This window comes from Bubalus bubalis, chromosome 14, assembly GCF_019923935.1.
Source record: "Bubalus bubalis isolate 160015118507 breed Murrah chromosome 14, NDDB_SH_1, whole genome shotgun sequence".
Classification (NCBI taxonomy): Eukaryota; Metazoa; Chordata; class Mammalia; order Artiodactyla; family Bovidae; genus Bubalus; species Bubalus bubalis.
The window spans coordinates 71,266,598-71,285,245 of NC_059170.1; the positions used below are offsets into that span (position 1 = coordinate 71,266,598).

Here is an 18,648-nt window from a genome sequence, read left to right on the forward strand (position 1 = left end):
ACAGTGGAAACAGTGTCAGACTTTATTTTGGGGGGCTCCAAAATCACTGCAGATGGTGACTGCAGCCATGAAATTAAAAGACGCTTACTCCTTGGGAGAAAAGTTATGACCAACCTAGACAGCATATTGAAAAGCAGAGACATTACTTTGCCAACAAATGTCCATCTAGTCAAGGCTATGGTTTTTCCTGTGGTCATGTATGGATGTGAGAGTTGGACTGTGAAGAAGCCTGAGCGCCAAAGAATTGATGCTTTTGAACTGTGGTGTTGGAGAAGACTCTTGAGAGTCCCTTGGACTGCAAGGAGATCCAGCCAGTCCATCCTAAAGGAGATAAGTCCTGGGTGTTCTTTGGAAGGAATGATGCTAAAGCTGAAACTCCAGTACTTTGGCCACCTCATGCGAAGAGTTGACTCATTGGAAAAGACTCTGATGCTGGGAGGGATTGGGGGCAGGAGGAGAAGGGGAGGACAGAGGATGAGATGGCTGGATGGCATCACCGACTCGATGGACGTGAGTCTGAGTGAACTCCAGGAGTTGGTGATGGACAGGGAGGCCTGGCGTGCTGTGATTCACGGAGTTGCAAAGAGTCGGACACGACTGAGCGACTGAACTGAACTGATTCCATGTACGGTTGTCTCTGTAAGGTGAAGGTTAAAGTGTTCAGTCACTCAGTTCTGTCTGACTCTTTGTGACCCCATGGATTGTAGCCCACCAGGTCCTATGTCCATGGAATTCTCCAGGCAAGAATACTGGAGTGAGTATCATTCTCTTCTCCAGGGCATCTTCCCAACCCAGGGATCAAACCCTGGTCTCCTGCACTGCAGGTGGATTCTTTACCATCTGAGCCATCAGGGAAGTCCTACGGTTGTTTCCATAACTTCAGTTTAAATAGAACTTCTGTCTCATCACTTTGTACTTGATAACTCTCCCTCAAAAAACTGCTTAACTTTTTTTTTCAATATACAGTCCATTTTGTGCAGACAGCATCCAACATTTGCAAAGTATTGGGAAATACAATGCTTTATTTTGTCAGGGACAAATAACAGACGCCCAAAGAGTCTTTCTGAAGAAAAACTTGAGAGTTTGGCTCCAGAATGATTCCAGCTCTGATGGTAATTTCCTACATGACATCCACCATCCTCTGCAAAAAGACATGCATGGTAAACCACTTGGAGATGGCAGACTGATGGGACCATGGGTTCCTGGAAGTGTCTCTGGTCTTGAATTTTTTTCCAGTAGTGCTGATCCTTTTCTAAAATCCAGAGGCCATCAGGAATTTCCAAATAATAAGTTATTTGATGGAGGGAAAAAAGTTTCTTTGGAATAAATCCCAGAAAAGGATCATCATTTTCAGAAGCTTGAAACTCTGACTTCCCTGGTGGTCCAGTGGTTAAGAATCTGCCTTCCAGTGCAGGGAACAAGGGTTCCCTCCCTGGTCCAGAAGATCCCACACGCCTCAGGTCTACTAAGCCCACGTGCCACAACAAAGACTCAGCAGAGCCAAAATAAAAAATGATAATAATAAAGAATAAAATAAATAAAAATAACTAACAGTTCTTTGCTTTTTTTTTTTTTAAAGAAACTTGAAACTCATGGTTGATTTAAGAATTAAAGATGGATTGAACAGTCAGCACGACCATGTACACAGAGCACTCACTACTGGGCTCACTGCTGCTGCTGGTGTTTAGTCACTAAGATGTGTCCAAGTCTTTGGGACCCCATGGACTGTAGTCTGCCAGGCTCCCCTGTCCATGGGATTCTCCAGACAAGAATACTGGACTGAGTTGCCATTCCTTCTCCAGGGGATCTTCCTTCTCCAGGGATCACAGTAAGAGCCAAAAATTTTCCACAGGAATCTTTCCTACAGAATGAAATGTGGTGAGAAAAGAGATGAGTAAAAACATATTATGTGATATAATAATCCAACCAAACTCTCTTACACAGTCTGGATGTGAATTCAGGCGACTAGAGCTGGGTGTTGTTACAAATGGATTGTTTGTGTCTCCCCCAAGTCCACAGGTTGAAAGTCTCCCCAAAGGGAGGGGGGGCTTTGGGAAGTGAGTAGGTCATGAGGGTGGAGTTTCACTGGGTTTAGCTCAAGCTCACTCTGGGCCCAGTGAGGACTCAGAGACAGTGGCTGTCATTGACAAGACACAAATTTGGCCCTCATCAGACCCTCATCTTGGACTTGGAGGCTCCAGAAATCATTGTCCAGAAATGCATGCTTAAGCTGACCAATTTGTGGTATTTTTGTTTTAACAGCCTGAACAAAGACAGATGTCGACCATTGTTCTTCTGTTCAGCTTTGTGAAAAACTAATAAGTGCCACATTTTTCAGATGAACTGTTGTACCTAATTACTTATGTCTAAGTGTTCAGGGAGCTACTTCAGTTTTCAGTCTGCTTCTAAATTCTAATTAATAATGAACCCCTCCCAAGAAGTTAGAATTGGGACCAACCATGTTTAAATAACCTATAATTACTTTGTCTCTCCCGTGGATGAAAACACAAATGGTTCTTTCTTCCAAAAGGAAAAAAGAGAATGAAATTCTAATAAATACCTAGCTGATATGATACTGCTTGGGAAATCAATTGGGTAAGGGAAATGATGGATAATCATAGAGTACAGCTAAGACACTGCATTTCACATTTATATTTTTAGAAGGTGGTTACATTTAAAATATGACAGTAATTATCATATCATGGAAAAGACAGTCTAAAATTTTTTATTTTATTTTTTACTGTTGTACCTGAAGACTGAGGGGAAAAAAAATTGATGTTAGGAAAACTGCCCTCACAAAGGAAATATATTTAACCCAAGACATTTTATTCCATTTGTACAGATGAGGATGGCCAGCAGTATATTGATTATTGAGTTCAACTGGTTATGGAAGAGTTGAGGTTACTTCCTATTTCAACATCACCTCTAATTCCCACTTATAACCACAGAAAAATTAGTATACAGAGTGGTCAGTTTAGAACTCAATGAGTAAAACATTTTTTTCTAAGTCCCTTTATTTATTTTTTTAAGCATTTATTTATTTATTTAGCTGTGCCAGATCTTTGACCTTAGTTGCAGCATGTGGGATCTAACCCGGGCCCCCTGCACTGGGAGCAAGGAGTCTAAGCCACTGGACCACCAGGGATGTCCTCATAAGTGCCTTTATATTTTTCCATTTGCATTTTAATCTTGTTTATGTTAAGCATGAGCCATGTGAGCTTGGCTCCTTCATTGCATTCAGTGTTTTCATCTGTCAAATAATGGAATTAAACTAAATCAGTGTACCTCAGGCTTTATTGGTGCATTTGAACCACCTTGGAGTCTTGATAAAATGCAGATTTGAATTCAGCACGTTTCTGGGTTGGGATCTTGAGCATCTACAGCTACAAAGTCATGCCAGGGATGCTGGTCCAGGGACGTGTTTTGAGTAAAGATGGTCATTCACGCCTCTCCTTTCATCTTAGTTTTTTATTAGATAACCCAAGGATTCCTGTTCTCATCATCAGGTTGCTTGAGTTGTCTACTGAGTTTAGGATGCTCAGTAACTTGATCACTCTCAGAATCCTGAAATAAAAGGTCCAGCTTAGGTTTTACTGTTGATTATTTACAGTGTCTTTTTTCATTTTCCATCAAATACTGGATGTGATCAAGTTTTAAGAAAAATCACAAGTTTGCATAAGACTAAATTCAGCTCCCCTGAGATTAAGACCACAGAGCCTAGCACTGATACAAGGCCCTCACTCTCCAATCACTTTCCCTTTGATTCCTTTCAATGTTCTTCGAAAACTCAGTGACCACCTCTTTAAATGGCACACATTCATCACCTTTCCTTTCAGTTTCTCCGACTGTGATCTGTTGCCTGTAAAAGAGGCATCTCTTACTCTTATAGGTGAGGGAGCGTGGTCTAGCTAGAGCAAGTGAAAGAGATTCAGGGCTCCCAGCTCCATCATGATGTGAAGATATTTATTTTAGGCATAACAACAAACCACAACCTTAAGTGCCTTATTGAAGCACCAGTTTGTTTCTATTTGTCTGCAATAAAATACTTTATGAGGCTTAGGTGAAGAGTACTGGCTTACGAACAGAAGCGACACCTCCCCAGAGCCTCTGGGACCATCTTGGGTGAGTTATTTATTCTTTCCATCCCTTGTTTTCCTTATCTGTAAAATAGGCTAAAGTTTTCCTGGGATTGTTAAGAAGATGAAGTGAGTTAATACCTGTTAAGTGCTTAGAACGATACTTGGCATATTGTGAGTCCCATGGAAGCATCTGTCAGTGCTGCTGCTCAAATCTTGTTTCAGACCATATGCATTCATTTATTTATTGAAGGTAGCCTGAAGCATGCTGCACACCTAGTGGCTGTGAGACTGCTGTATGTTCGCTAAAACAAAGCTGAGACCTACTAGATAAAATAAGAAAGTACCAGAAATGGAGACTCAACTTTGGTTGTCAGCACTGTCACCGGCAGTTTACAACTATAAAGATGGGTTTTTAAAAATCCATCTATCTTTCAGTTCAGTTCAATTGCTCAGTTGTGTCCAACTCTTTGCAACCCCATGGACTGCAGCACACCAAGCCTCCCTGTCCATCACCAACTCCCAGAGCCTGCTCAAACCCACGTCCATCATATCGGTGATGCCATCCAATGATCTCATCCTCTGTCATCCCCTTCCCTTCCCGCCTTCAATTTTTCCCAACATCAGGGTCGTTTCCAATGAGTCAGTTCTTCACATTAGGTGGCCAAAGTATTGGAGTTTCAGCTTCAGCATCAGTCCTTCCAATGAACATTCAGGGCTGATTTCCTTTAGGATTGACAGCCTGGATCTCCTTGCAGTCCAAGGGACTCTCAAGAGTCCTCTCCAACACCACAGTTCAAAAGCATCAATTCTTCTGTGCTCAGCTTTCTTTACTGTCCAGCTCTCACATCCATACGTGACTACTGGAAAAACCATAGCTTTGACTAGATGGACCGTTGTTGGCAGAGTAATGACTCTGCTTTTCAATATGCTATCTAGGTTGGTCGTAGCTTTTCTTCCAAGGAGCAAGAGTCTTTTAATTTCATGGCTGCAGTCACCATCTACAGGAATTTTGGAGTCCCCCAAAAAAAAGTCTGTCACTGTTTCCATTGTTTCCCCATCTATTTGCCATGAAGTGATGGGACCAGATGCCATGATCTTGGTTTTCTGAATGTTGAGTTTTAAGTCAACTTTTTTACTCTCTCACTTTCAACAAGAAGCTGTTTAGTTCCTCTTCACTTTCTGCCATAAGGGTGGTGTCGTCTTCATATCTGAGGTTATTGATATTTCTCCTGGCAATCTTGATTCCAGCTTGTGCTTCATCAAGCCCAGCATTTCTCATGATGTACTCTACGTATATCTTTAGGGATTAATAATAATGTGCTATGATAAAAGACTGAAAAAACATCAGAGCAGCAAACTGGAATCAGGGGGCTTCCCTGGTGGTCCAGTGGCTGAGATGCCGAGCTCTTAATGCAGGGGGCCCAGGTTTGAGGCTTGGTCAGGGAACTAGAACCCATGTGCTGCAACTTAACACCTGGTGCAGCCAAATAAGCAAATATATTTTTTAAAAAAAGAATGTCTAAGACTCACTATACTTATATATAAAAAGAGAACACTGGAATCAAATGGGCCATACACCATACCCAGGGGTTCCTATCCTACACGGCCCCAAAAGAGTATAAGTCAGTACCTGGCTAAGGATCAGCCAGTTGTGGCAATGTCTCTGGGCCGGTGTCATTGATGCTGAGATGTATCAGGGCCAGTCTAAGGCTGTCCCTTGCAGAATTTCCCCCATTCCTGGTGGGGGGTGGTGGTGGCAGCCTCTGCTCTGTTAAGGCTGCCAACTGATCAGAGGAGGCCTATTCACATGATGAGGATAACATGCATTACTCCAAATCCACCGATTCATATGTTCATCCGATCCAAGAAAACACCTTCACAAAAACATCCAGAATAATGTTTCTTCGAATATCTGGGCCCTGTGGCCTAGCCAAGAAGACACACGACGTTAACTGTCATACTGCCGACCCCCAACTGCAATATACTCACACTTTTGCAAGAGGGAACACAGGAGAGGCGAGCAGTGATTGTAATGCCCGTGCTCTCTGTTTACTCCTTGATGGTCCCCTCAAGCCGGTGGTCTCAGGCTCTACCGTTTTTCATAACGGCATCTGCAAATGAATGTGTGTACTTTTCTGGTGATGATCAATAAAGTTCACCAGTCCCCTCCCCCGCCTCATTCGAATCCAAGACTGCATAGTACCTTTTTACCATTAAAATTCGTGGCCTAAGGCCATGACATTGAGTGCCAGGTGAATGTTAAAACAGCCACCATAAAAACATGGACCATGGAAAGTTTACCTCTCATTGCCCTCTCTAGGGAAAACAAAAGCAGACTTCTTGTATTTTTGTGCAGAGCAAGGCTCCTTCTCTCAACTATCCCTCTTGCTAAGATGTCTGTCGAGGTCATTCACTTTTCACTGTGGTGCGGGTTTCTGGCCGTGCTGCACAGCTTGCGGGCCCTTAGTTCCCCGACTAGGGATTGAACCCAGGTCCTTGGCAGTGACAGCACAGAGTCCCCACCACTGGGAATTTCCCTCAGCTTACTTTTCAAAACCATACAATCAGGGTTGTGTCGAGATGAAGTTGCCAGTATGCCAGCAAGTACTCTCAAAAGAGCCCACCGTGACACTCAATAGAATAAGACCAATATTCATAATGGTTCAAATTTGCATTATCCTTTGAAGCTGGCAAACGTGCCACTGCAGCGTCGATGATGAGAAAGATTTTAAGGTCTTTACACCTCTCAGGTTCCCCAGTTTGAGAGTAATGTATCCTTAGCTTTTCACTTTTCACTTCCATGCATTGGAGAAGGAAATGGCAACCCACTCCAGTGTTCTTGTTTGGAGGATCCCAGGGACGGAGGAGCCTGGTGGGCTGCCGTCTATGGGGTCGCACAGAGTCGGACACGACTGAAGTGACTTAGCAGCAGCAGCAGCAGCAGCTTTTTAAGAGTAAACAGACCACACGGCAGGGCTCAGCATCCCACATTCTTTTGTCACTAAAATTCAGTTTATAAAAGTAATTTTCTTATTAAAAGCATCAGCGGCCTGTTGCTGGGGCCTCTCCGCAGCAGGATATCTCCTCTTGTTCCAGGACAACAAAACCGAAAGTAAATAGACCCAATGGTGCAAACAATGGGCCTCTCCGAAGCTATGCAAACAATCTTTGCTTGCAAAAAAGCAGAATCTTGATCATCCCTTTTCTTCCAAGAAGCTAAAAAGGTGACAAAACTGTAATGACTTTCATATAATCTTTCCCAAGGCATGTGCATGATAACATCACACTCCTTTTCCAGAAGGGGAAAGGGAGGTGCCTCCCTCCATGGTTTACATTCAGGTCAAGGCCAAAGCCCTGACCAAATCCCACAAACATATGCACTGAGCCTTTTCTGTGGACAAATGACCATGGTAAACGTCAGATTCAGGTCGAGATCTTCAGACAAGTATTTTTTCACTACTAAAATTTTAACTAGAAAACATTGGCTCTTACAATGTGATTTATGCTACTTTGAGTCAAGAGAAGGAAGATGGAGGTATTTCTGTCTCAAAGAACTCCTGGTTTCACAGATTCTCTTTCTTTCTTTTGCTCTTTTTAGCAGCTGAAGGCACACCAACAAAAGACTCTTAAGAAATAAGAGCCATATGTTCCATTCTGTAGAACTGTTCCTTCTAAGAGTCCAAAGTAGTTTGACGCTAGTACAAATATGAAAGCAAATAGCATGTATCACAATACCTGGAATATAACAGACAATAACTTACAATGACTTGGATTATAGCACTGCCTTACAACACAGCTTTTTCTGATTTCTTTGACTCATGATTTGAGCTGGACTTTAAAAAGTTGGTTTATTATTAAACAGAAAAGGAGGATGAAAGGAAGTGTGTTTTTATTTCTTTGCACCTAAGTCAAAGTTCTATATCACTGAGTATATTCAGTTCAGTTCAGTTCAGTTGCTCAGTATTACATCGCCTTAAATTCTCTCAATCCTGTGAGGTAAGACGCTATTAAGAAGAGGTGGCAAGAATACACAGAAAACTACGCAAAAAAAGATCTTCATGACCCAGATAACCATGATGGTGTGATCACTCACCTAGAGCCAGACATCCTGGAATGCAAAGCCAAGTGGGCCTTAGGAAGCATCACCACGAACAAAGCCAGTGGACAGAAAGAGAAAGATAAATATTGTATTCTGACGCACATATACAGAACATAGAAAAATGGTTCTGAAGAATTTATTTACAGGGCACCAGTGGAGAAAGAGACATAGAGAATAGACTTACGGACATGGAGAGAGGGGAGGAGAGGGTGAGATGTATGGAAAGAGTAACATGGAAACTTACATTACCGTATGTAAAATAGATAGCCAACAGGAATTTGCTGTATGGCTCAGGAAGCTCAAACAGGGGCTCTGTATCAACCTAGAGGGGTGGGATGGGGAAGGAGATGGGAGGGAGGTTCAAAAGGGAAGGGATATATGTATACCTATGGCTGATTCATGTTGAAGTTTGGTGTTCAAGCTCGATTAAGAAAAGACGGAGGAACCAGAGATCAAATTGCCAACATCCTCTGGGTCATTGAAAAGGCAAGAGAATTCCAGAAAAAATCTATTTCTGCTTTATTGACTATGCCAAAGACTTTGACTGTGTGGATCACAACAAACTGTAGAAAATTCTGAAAGAGATGGGAATACCAGACCACCTGATCTGCCTCTTGAGAAATCTGTATGCAGGTCAGGAAGCAACAGTTAGAACTGGACATGGAACAACAGACTGGTTCCAAATAGGAAAAGGAGTACATCAAGGCTGTATATTGTCACCCTGCTTATTTAACTTATATGCAGAGTGCATCATGAGAAACCCTGGGCTGGATGAAGCACAGACTGGAATCAAGATTGCCGGGAGAAATATTGATAATCTCAGACATGCAGATGACACCACCCTTATGGCAGAAAGTGAAGAAGAACTAAAGGGCCTCTTGATGAAAGTGAAAGAGGAGAGTGAAAAAGTTGGTTTAAAGCTCAACATTCAGAAAACTAAGATCATGGCATCTGGTCCCATCACTTCATGGCAAATAGGTGGGGAAACAGTGGAAACAGTGAGAGATTTTATTTTTGGGGGGCTCCAAAATCACTGCAGATGGTGACTGCAGCCATGAAATTAAAAGATGCTTACTCCTTGGAAGAAAAGTTATGAGCACCTTAGACAGTATATTAAGGAGCAGAGACATTACTTTGCCAACAAAGGTCTGTCTAGTCAAGGCTATGGTTTTTCCAGTGGTCGTGTATAGATGGGAGAATTGGACTATAAAGAAAGCTGAGTGCTGAAGAACTGACGCTTTTGAACTGTGGTGTTGTAGAAGACTTTTGAGAGTTCCTTGGACTGCAGGGAGATCCAACCAGTCCATCCTAAAGGAGATCAGTCCTGAGTGTTCACTGGAAGGACTGATGTTGAAGTGGAAACTCCAATACTTTGGCCACCTGATGTGAAGAACTGACTCATTGGAAAAGATCCTGATGCTGGGAAAGATTGAAGGTGGGAGGAGAAGGGGATGACAGAAGATGAGATGGTTGGATGGCATCATCGACTCAATGGAAATGAGTTTGGGTAAACTCCGGGAGTTGGTGATGGATGGGGAGGCCTGGTGTGCTGCAGTCCATGGGGTCGCAAAGAGTTGGACACAACTGAGCGACTGAACTGAACTGAACTGATGGCTGATTCATGTCGCGGTTTGACAGAAAACAACAAAACTCTGTAAAGCAATTATCTTTCAATAGAAAAAAAAAGCTAGTGGAGGTGATGGAATTCCAGTTGAGCTATTTCAAATCCTAAAGGATGATGCTGTGAAAGTACTGCACTCAATATGCCAATAAATCTGGAAAACTCAGCAGTGGCCACAGGACTGGAAAAGGTCAGTTTTCATTCCAATCCCACAGAAAGGCAATGCCAAAGATTGTTCAAACTACCGCACCATTACACTCATTTCACATGCTAGCAAAGTAATGCTCAAAATTCTCCAAGCCAGGCTTCAACAGTACATGTACCGAGAACTTCCAGATGTTCAAGTTGGATTTAGAAAAGGCAGAGGAACCAGAGATCAAAGTGCCAACATCCGCTGGATCATCGAAAAAGCAAAAAAGAGTTCCAGAAAAACATCTACTCTTGCTTTATTGACTATGCCAAAGCTTTTGACTGTGTGGATCACAACAAACTGTGGAAAATTCTTCAAGAGATGGGAATACTAGACCACCTGACCTGCTTTCTAAGAAATCTGTATGCAGGTTAAGAAGCAACAGTTAGAACTGGACATGGAACCACAGACTGGTTCCAAATTGGGAAAGGAGTACATCAAGGCTGAATATTGTCACCCTGCTTATTTAACTTATATGGAGAATACATCATGAGAAATGCTGGACTGGATGAAGCACAAGCTGGAATCAAGATTGCCAGGAGAAATATCAATAACCTCAGATACCCAGAGGACATCACCCTTATGGCAGAAAGCCAAGAAGAATTAAAGAGCCTCTAGATGAAAGTGAAAAAGCTGGCTTAAAACTCAACAATCAGAAAACTAAGGTCACAGCATCTAGTCTCATTACTTCATGGAAAATAGATGGGGAAGCAATGGAAACAGTGACAGACTTTATTCTGGGGGGCTCCAAAATCACTGCAGATGGTAACTGTAGCCATGAAATTAAAAGATGCTTACTCTTTGGAAGAAAAGCTACGACCAACCTAGACTGCATATTAAAAAGCAGAGACATTACTTTGCCGACAAAGGTTCATCTAGTCAAACCTATGGTTTTCCAGTAGTCATGTATGGATGTGAGAGTTTACTATAAAGAAAGCTGAGCACCGAAGAACTGATGCTTTTGAACTTCGGTATTGGAGAAGACTCTTGAGAGTCCTTTGAACTGCAAGGAGATCCAACCTATCAATCCTAAAGGAAATCAGCCCTGAATGTTCGTTGGAAGGACTGATGCTGAAGCTGAGACTCCAATACTCTGGCCACCTGATATGAAGAACTGACTCATTGGAAAAGACCCTGATGCTGGGAAAGATTGAAGGTGGGAGGAGAAGGGGATGACAGATGATGAGAGATGGATGGATGGCATCACCAATGTGATGGACATGAGTTTGAGTAGGCTCCAGGAGTTGGTGATGGACAGGGAAGCCTGGCATGATGTAGTCCATGGGGTCGCAAAGAGTTGGACATGACTGAGCCACTGAACTGACTGAAGACGCTATTATGCCCACTTCACAGTTGGTACATCGGAGGCTCAGAGAAATTCATTGACTTATGAAGAACCTACTAGGGAACACCATTGGGAGTTGAATGCAAGTCTCTTCATTCCTTATACTTGTTTCCCCCCACTATTTTGGTCTGAAGTATTATTCTATGTCCCATTGCATGTGAAATTTAAAACAATTTGTCTAGAAGCAGGATATTGGTGTTGTCTGCTTTTCAAACTGGGCATTAAAATTTGTTAAGTCCTTTAGAGATGGGAAAAGTTTCACAGGGTTGTGCAGCCTTGGTATCTATGAAGACTTTGTCTCCAATAAGAATCTAACTTACAGCCTCAACCCTGAATATTCATTGGAAGGACTGATGCTGAAGCTGAAGCTCCATTCCTTTGGACACCTGATGTGAAGAGCTGACTCAGTGGAAAAGACCTTGATGCTGGGAAAGACTGAGGGCAGGAGGAGAATGGGGCAACAGAGGATGAGATGGTTGGATGGCATCACTGAATCAATGGACATGAGTTTGAGCAAACTCCAGAAGACAGTGAAGGAAAAGGAAAGCCTGTTGTGCTGCAGTCCATGGGGTTGCAAAAGGTCAGACAACTTAACGACTGAACAACAACAATATATGAATCATTTGCTAGCCCCCTTCTTGTGATGGAATGTTTTGTGTTTTCAGGAGAGGAAGCCACTGAAAAGTGGGGTAAAGATAAAGATAATAGAAGACGGTCAACGAAGAAGAGACTGAAATGATGATGTAGGATGCAAGAATGTGGTAAGCAAAAAACAGATTTGGGATATGATTTGACGCAGTCATCCAACCTGTGGTTATTAAACACAAATTTTGAAATATTGCAAGACTGTACTAGAAGTTTATGAACAATGTGTACTTTTGAGCAAGTGGAAGATAGGAGGAGATGGACCTGGAGCAGGTAGTATCTCTTAAGTTTCTCTTATGTACCAGTCCATTCCCCTGAAAGAGAAATTTAATCTATTTTTACATTGATACCGGTAGAGTGGGAGGAAGGAGAGAGAGACAGAGACCGAAAGGGAAACCAATCATGGCAGAGCTGGTATTTAACTACTACTCCTTTTGGCTTCTAGTCCAAGTTCTTTCCAATCTAACATACTGCCTCTCTTTTTTCTTAATCAAGCATATTTTCTTTCTTTCTTTTTGTCCCCACTGCACAGCTTGCAGGATCTTAATTCCACGACCAAGGGTATTGAACTCACGTCCCCGCAGTGAAAGTTCAGAGTCTTAACCACTGGACCGCAGGGGAAGTCCCACCAGGGAGTTTTCTGAAGGCCTCTGCTGAGTTTGGCAACAAGATGCCCTTTAGCTTAGAGTAATATCTAGTGTGACCCCATTTTCGGCAAAAACCATTTTGCCTCTTAACTCAAATATAAGCAACGATCAATAAATATTTGAGGTTAATTTTTGGTTTATAGGAGCTAATTATCTCCTATGTCTAATTTTTAATACATTTACCTCCTTGAGAAACTGGCTTGGAAAGCCCTGAAAAACCCTCATGTTCCTCCCCTATGCTGCTGCTGCTGCTGCTAAGTCGCTTCAGCCGTGTCCGACTCTGTGCGACCCCATAGATGGCAGCTCACCAGGCTCCCCTGTCCCTGGGATTCTCCAGGCAAGAACACGGAGTGGGTTGCCATTTCCTTCTCCAATGCATGAAAGTGAAAAGAGAAAGTGAAGTCGCTCAGTCGTGTCCGACTCTTCGCGACCCCATAGACGGCAGCCTACCAGGCTCCTCTGTCCATGGGATTTTCCAGGCAAGAGTACTGGAGTGGGGTGCTATTGCCTTCTCCATAGGGTATAAAATTAAAAGGAAAACCTCTAAGAAGTCATCAACTTTATTCCAGAGGCACTTACAAGTGTAAAAATTAATCTTTACAGGGATAAGAAAGAAATCATAGCACTGTACTAAGAAGTTAGTTGTAATGACCCTTTTTTAAAAAAATGGAAGTGGTCTTACTTTCCAAAGAAACATGTTAAGGATTCTTTATGTTATTCAAAAACTGAATGGTTTCATATGAATATATCTCAGTTTACTTAAAAGTAGATTCGTTTGATTATAGATAACAACTTGTCCAACCTGTTATCTCTAATTAAATATGTGTGAGTGTTAGTCGTTCAGTCATATCCCACTCTTTGGGGCCCTATGGACTGTTGCGACCTTGTGGACTATAGCCCGACAGGCTCCTTTGTCCATAGAATTCTCCAGGCAAGAATACTGGAGTGGGTTGCCAATCCCTTCTTCAGGGCATCTTCCTGACCCAGGGATCGAACCCGTGTTTACTGTTTTGGCAGGCAAACTCTTTATCGGCTGAGCCACCAGGAAATCTTTCTTTACCCCAGAAATCACAATTCTCTATTAAAAAGCAACAAAAAACTCTATTAAAAAAAATCTGAAAGCAAGTCAATATTTGTTTCCAGTAGATGGCACTGCAAATCAAGTCTTTATGGGTCTATTGCCTATTATTTCTTTGACCAGGATAATTATTTTCTATAGTGAGGTCCACTAAAGCAACTTATACAGTGAAATTTTCAATTTCACTAGTTGAGCAGATGGGGTTGAGGTTACAATAAAGCTGCATTGTCCAGCGTCCAAACACTGATATTTCTTCTCTGTTTAGCAGAGTTGGGACTTATTAAAGTGGTAAATGCATAGAATAAAATCTGTCTACTTGCTTTTACACGAAACCTACTTTTTGATGTGGGATTTTTGTTGCCCACTTTAATTTGTTTAGTCTATGTTATGTTATGAGTCCAAGGGGACATTTTACACTTCTGCACAGTGTCTGATTCAATCTCACTAAGGCTAGTTAACTTGCAGAGGCGAAACTGAGCAGGACCATAAACCACATCCCTGACTTGTGCTGGTTTGGGTGTGTGTGTGTGTGTGTGTGTGTGTGTGTGTGTGTGTACGGGGCAATAAATACCTTCAGTTATAGAGAATGCAGATAATTCCAGACAACTCCAGCTCTGCCAGAAAAAGTGACACATGGAAACGTTCTAGTGACCGTGGATCAGAGTCTAGTTTTGTATGTAAAAGAATATATGTTTAAAACGTATTTAAAAGCCATTTATAAGAGACACTACACATAATAGAGACTAGAACACAGTACATACTATCACATATGTAAAGACTCCAGAAGAGTGACTGGTGTAAAATAGATGCTAAATAAGTCCTCCCCTGGCTTTCTCCTTTAATGGAGCAGAAGAGAGAAAGGTCAGGCCCTGCTCTGCAGCTCTGGGTGAGATCTCTGTCATTTTACCTCCTTGGACTCTGACTTCCCCACCTCTCAAAAGGACTAGGAGCCAGGCTGCAAGATCTAGAATATTCTGTCTCATGCAAAACAAGACTTACAAGTGGAGTACATAATACTAGGCAGCCCATACAAGTAGCCTCAGAAGTTGGATGTGACTTTCATCATGGTGTTTGTCTTCCTCAGTGAGAAAGAAGCCATCAGTCAAAACGAGCACTTTGGCAGTGAAACCAGCTCTGTTCTTTAAATCAATGTCCTAGGGGAGTTTAGACATCGCTAATTTTTTTTTAATACACCCTCTGTGTTCGCTGTTATTTTTTCTCTTGTCAAGGAAGCCTGAAACTTCTTCAAATTATACAGGAAGCAACGGTGGGTTTCTGGAATTTTTAGAAATGGATGAGTAAGTGCTCTGATAGGTGATACCTTTGTGGAGATATCCTCAGATAGGTGCTATCTTTGTGGAATAGCCTATTCATCACTATGCTCACTTCCCCATTTAAACAATGAGCTCCATCACCCAGACTTGACTCTCAGCCCAGACACTTATGGGGGGGTGGGGGGGGAACCCATACAGTAATTATAAAGACAAGATAATGATCTAAACAAGGCAGAAATATGACTCAAACAACACTTTACTGCTGGCTGGGAGGGCAAAAAAGGCCATTCCCCTGCAGATCTGTTCATTACTTTTTTCCTCTTTGTGACCTCAATATTTACACCTTGGCTATTTCTAGTCTGTAGAGATGGTGTTAGGATATTACAGAAGGCAAATTGTGGCTTTGGGTGGGGTAGATGGATAAGCACTTTTTAGAGTTTGAAAGGACCTTACAGAACATCTAGTCCAATCCCCTCCCTTTACCCTCGAGAAAAGATGGCTCAGAGAGGTCATTAGAACTTACATAGGTCACAGAGAAAACTAGTGATGAAGCACTGATAAGGTCATTTGATTCTCATCCCAGGAGCTAGGCGCTGGAACAGGGATAGAGGTAAAGGGTGAAAAATAAGGGAGGAAGTGTCTTCAAATTTAACTCTCAGTGACCTTAAGAGAGTGATGGAAGAACACAGTCTCACCCCAGCCAAGAGACGTGTTTAGATCTCAAGCCTCCGGTAAAAAGAAGATTGCATACATTCTTCAAATATTTATTTTATTTTTTAATTGAAGTATAATTGCTTTACAGACTTTTGTTGTTTTCTATCAAACCTCAACATGAATCACAAATATTTATTTTGAGAGGCTTTTGGGGGACACTTTTCCACCCTTCTACTTTTATGTTAAGCTAAGTTGTCTAATATCTCAGAGATTCTCTTTGTTAAGGAAGCAAAATAGTTCATTTTCTTTAGGGCATTTCCTTATACAATGATGTCAACATGGAGTAACTATGAGCCAACTGACCAATATTTTTCTTGGTGTGAAGATTAGTGAGACAAGGTTTAAGTAATCATATGCCTTTAGAATAAATAATTAATATGCATATAATTTTTGACTCATCTGAAATATTTTTTTGTGAAGTCATACTTAGAAATGCCCAACATGAGAAACTTTTCTGTTGTTTTTAATCCTATTTTCCAATTAGCAAATATAATTTTAATCTTTTATATATTATAGACTCATTTGTAGGAAAGAATGTCAAAGTCCCTTAGAAGGCATAACTTAGATGTGTAAGTGCATTTTGAAAGTGATATAATTCATGGTTTAACCATTGTTTAGACATGAAATAAGTTATAATCAGCTGGTGTGAGCAAAAACTTATTTTTGCCAAGATTTTTAGAAAATGTTAACAATTTATAGAGAGACCTCATGGTGTTTATCATGAGATTTACTTGGTTGAATTTCCTGACTTGGAATGTATTAATATTATGTCTTCTTTACTTTGAAACAGTCCTAGGCTTTATCTTTGGCTGACTCTGCTGGTCCCACTCCCACTTCATCTTTAATAGATTTAGGGTGGATTCTACCCCTGGATACTCACATCCCTAAAGTATCTTGCTTCTGAAATAAAAATGAAAGTGGGAAGGTATTGGAATGGGATGAAGGGACCCTTTAATAACGGCAGGGAATCTTGGAACCAATTTCTTTTGTCTCATAGGTGTCCTTGGACAGAGGAGAATGGAGGCAGGATACAGAATAAAAAGCCAAGGAACGTTCAAGAAGTCACGTGGGAAAAGCAATATGAAAGCCAAAGTTGGAGAAATTTTACCTTGTACAACGTTGAGAAGATTCTTGGAGGTAACAATGTGAAGACCATTGTATACACAATGTGGCTTTATGATTTTATGTCTTAATCGCGGTGAGTACAAAAAATCAAACTCCTCCACACTGCTCTCCAGACCCACTGACAAAGTTATGCAAGAGTGTGAGTTCCAAAAATATAAAAGGACTCTATTACTTTGGAGGAACTGTAGAATAATGTAGAGACAGCTCATCTAGTTGGGGATTAGGTGGGGTTTTTTGGGTTTTTTTTTTTTTTGCAATTGTTTTTTATTTTGATGAAATAACGTTCCATGCATAATAATGACTTAAAACTGGTAAACAAACCCAGAGCCGGCGCAATGGCTGCTGCAGCTCACGTCGCCTCTGCTCTTGGAGAGGAAAAGTGCATCCTCTTTGTAAACTGGAGTCGCCCGGAAGTGCTGGGGGGGGCCAGGCGAGAGCAGCAATCCTCTGCCCCCTTCCCAGCCCGGGCCCCACCGCTAGGTTTGAGACCCTCGAGGAAGGGGCGCTGCCGGTCACCGTGGAGGGCGCAGCACTAGGCGGGGGGAGCCGGACGGGCTGGAGGAGGGGAGCCGGCCTCAGATCTCTCTGCGGCGGATGTTCTGCGCTTCCGCGGCGCGGGAGCAGGTGATCCCAGCGAGGGAACGGTGGATCTCCCCTAGCTTAAGTCCACTTGGGACAGGACCTTCCCCCTACCCCGCCCCTTCTGGGCCAAACTGTGTGTTGAAGGCTCAAGCAGTCGAGACCCCGGGGTAAAGCCAAGGAGGCCGTCTGGAGTCCTCCTTCAGGATTCCTCGGAACCTCTGTGCATCCACGGTCTCATTTAGGAGCCATCTCGGGGCACCGAGGGAGGCGGTTTTGGGCTGCAGGCGGCCAGGTGTGGTTGGAGATGCTCCGCTTTCGGTGACCTTCAGGTGAAAGAGGTCGGATGTCCCAAAGAGGTGGGGACAGGGAAGCTGGTCTGGGAAGGAGACTCTGGCTGGACTATGACTTGTGAGTCGCTTGCCCTTCCTTTTTTGAGCCTCAGGGGCACTCAAAAGGCGTGACAAGACGAAGGGCTTCCTCCAAGAGCTCTCGTAGAGCGCTCACCAAGACGTGAGGAGACACCACTTGCCCAGGCTGCAAGCGCGAGGGCTCTCATCGCCGCGGAAGTCCCCCAGGATCTCCGAGTTCCACCCACCATTTCGGTGCAGGGGCACTCGCGACCGCAGGGCTTGGCCGGAGCAGTTTCCGGGCACATCCCTCCAGTGGCTCTTCTACACCAGCTCGGGTCCCGCCGTCGCGGAGAGGACCCAGCGGGCAAGACCCCTGCCTGTCCCGCGCGCGCTCAAACTCTTGACTTCCGCTCTGCATCCCTGGTCCCTGCCCTGTCCCTCGCCCTTGGGAGCATCCACTTATCCTTCGGGGACCTCACGTGCCTGAGCACAGGGGTCCTCGAGGACTAGCCGGGGTGACCGGGCGTGGGAGGGCGGGCGGAGCTGGGAACGCGCAGCAGTGTCCGGGGTGAGAGAGCCTCCCGACCCCTGGGCCAGGGGAGGGACACGGAAAGAAAGTCCGTAGGAAGGAGATGGACACAGAATTGGGAGACTCTGGGGGTGGGGATTTACCCCTTGTGGTAAGAGAGCAAAAACCCTGCCAAAAGTGCTGGTTCTCCATTTCCCATGAAAATAAATTCTAGCCTCCAGCAAGATCTCCTCGCTCCTCAGTACAGCAAAGCCCACCTTCGGAAGTTCTCGGTCTGACCCACTCGGGCGTCGCCAGCATTTCCGCATTGGGACATTCCTTTCAGTCTCTGCCCAGCCACCGCTCCGGCCAGAAAGATCCTCTTTGTCGT

The 18,648-nt window shown here is 43.2% G+C and overlaps 1 long non-coding RNA gene across 1 annotated transcript; it reads right to left on the reverse strand.

Annotated features, from left to right (window-relative positions):
* Positions 1–1,554: 1,554 nt before the first annotated feature.
* Positions 1,555–6,695, reverse strand: LOC123329093. Its single transcript, XR_006544240.2, has 2 exons — positions 5,710–6,695; positions 1,555–1,861 (listed from the first exon to the last, which is right to left on the reverse strand). It is a non-coding gene; the product is annotated as an uncharacterized LOC123329093 (long non-coding RNA).
* Between the last annotated feature and the right edge of the window lie 11,953 nt (positions 6,696–18,648).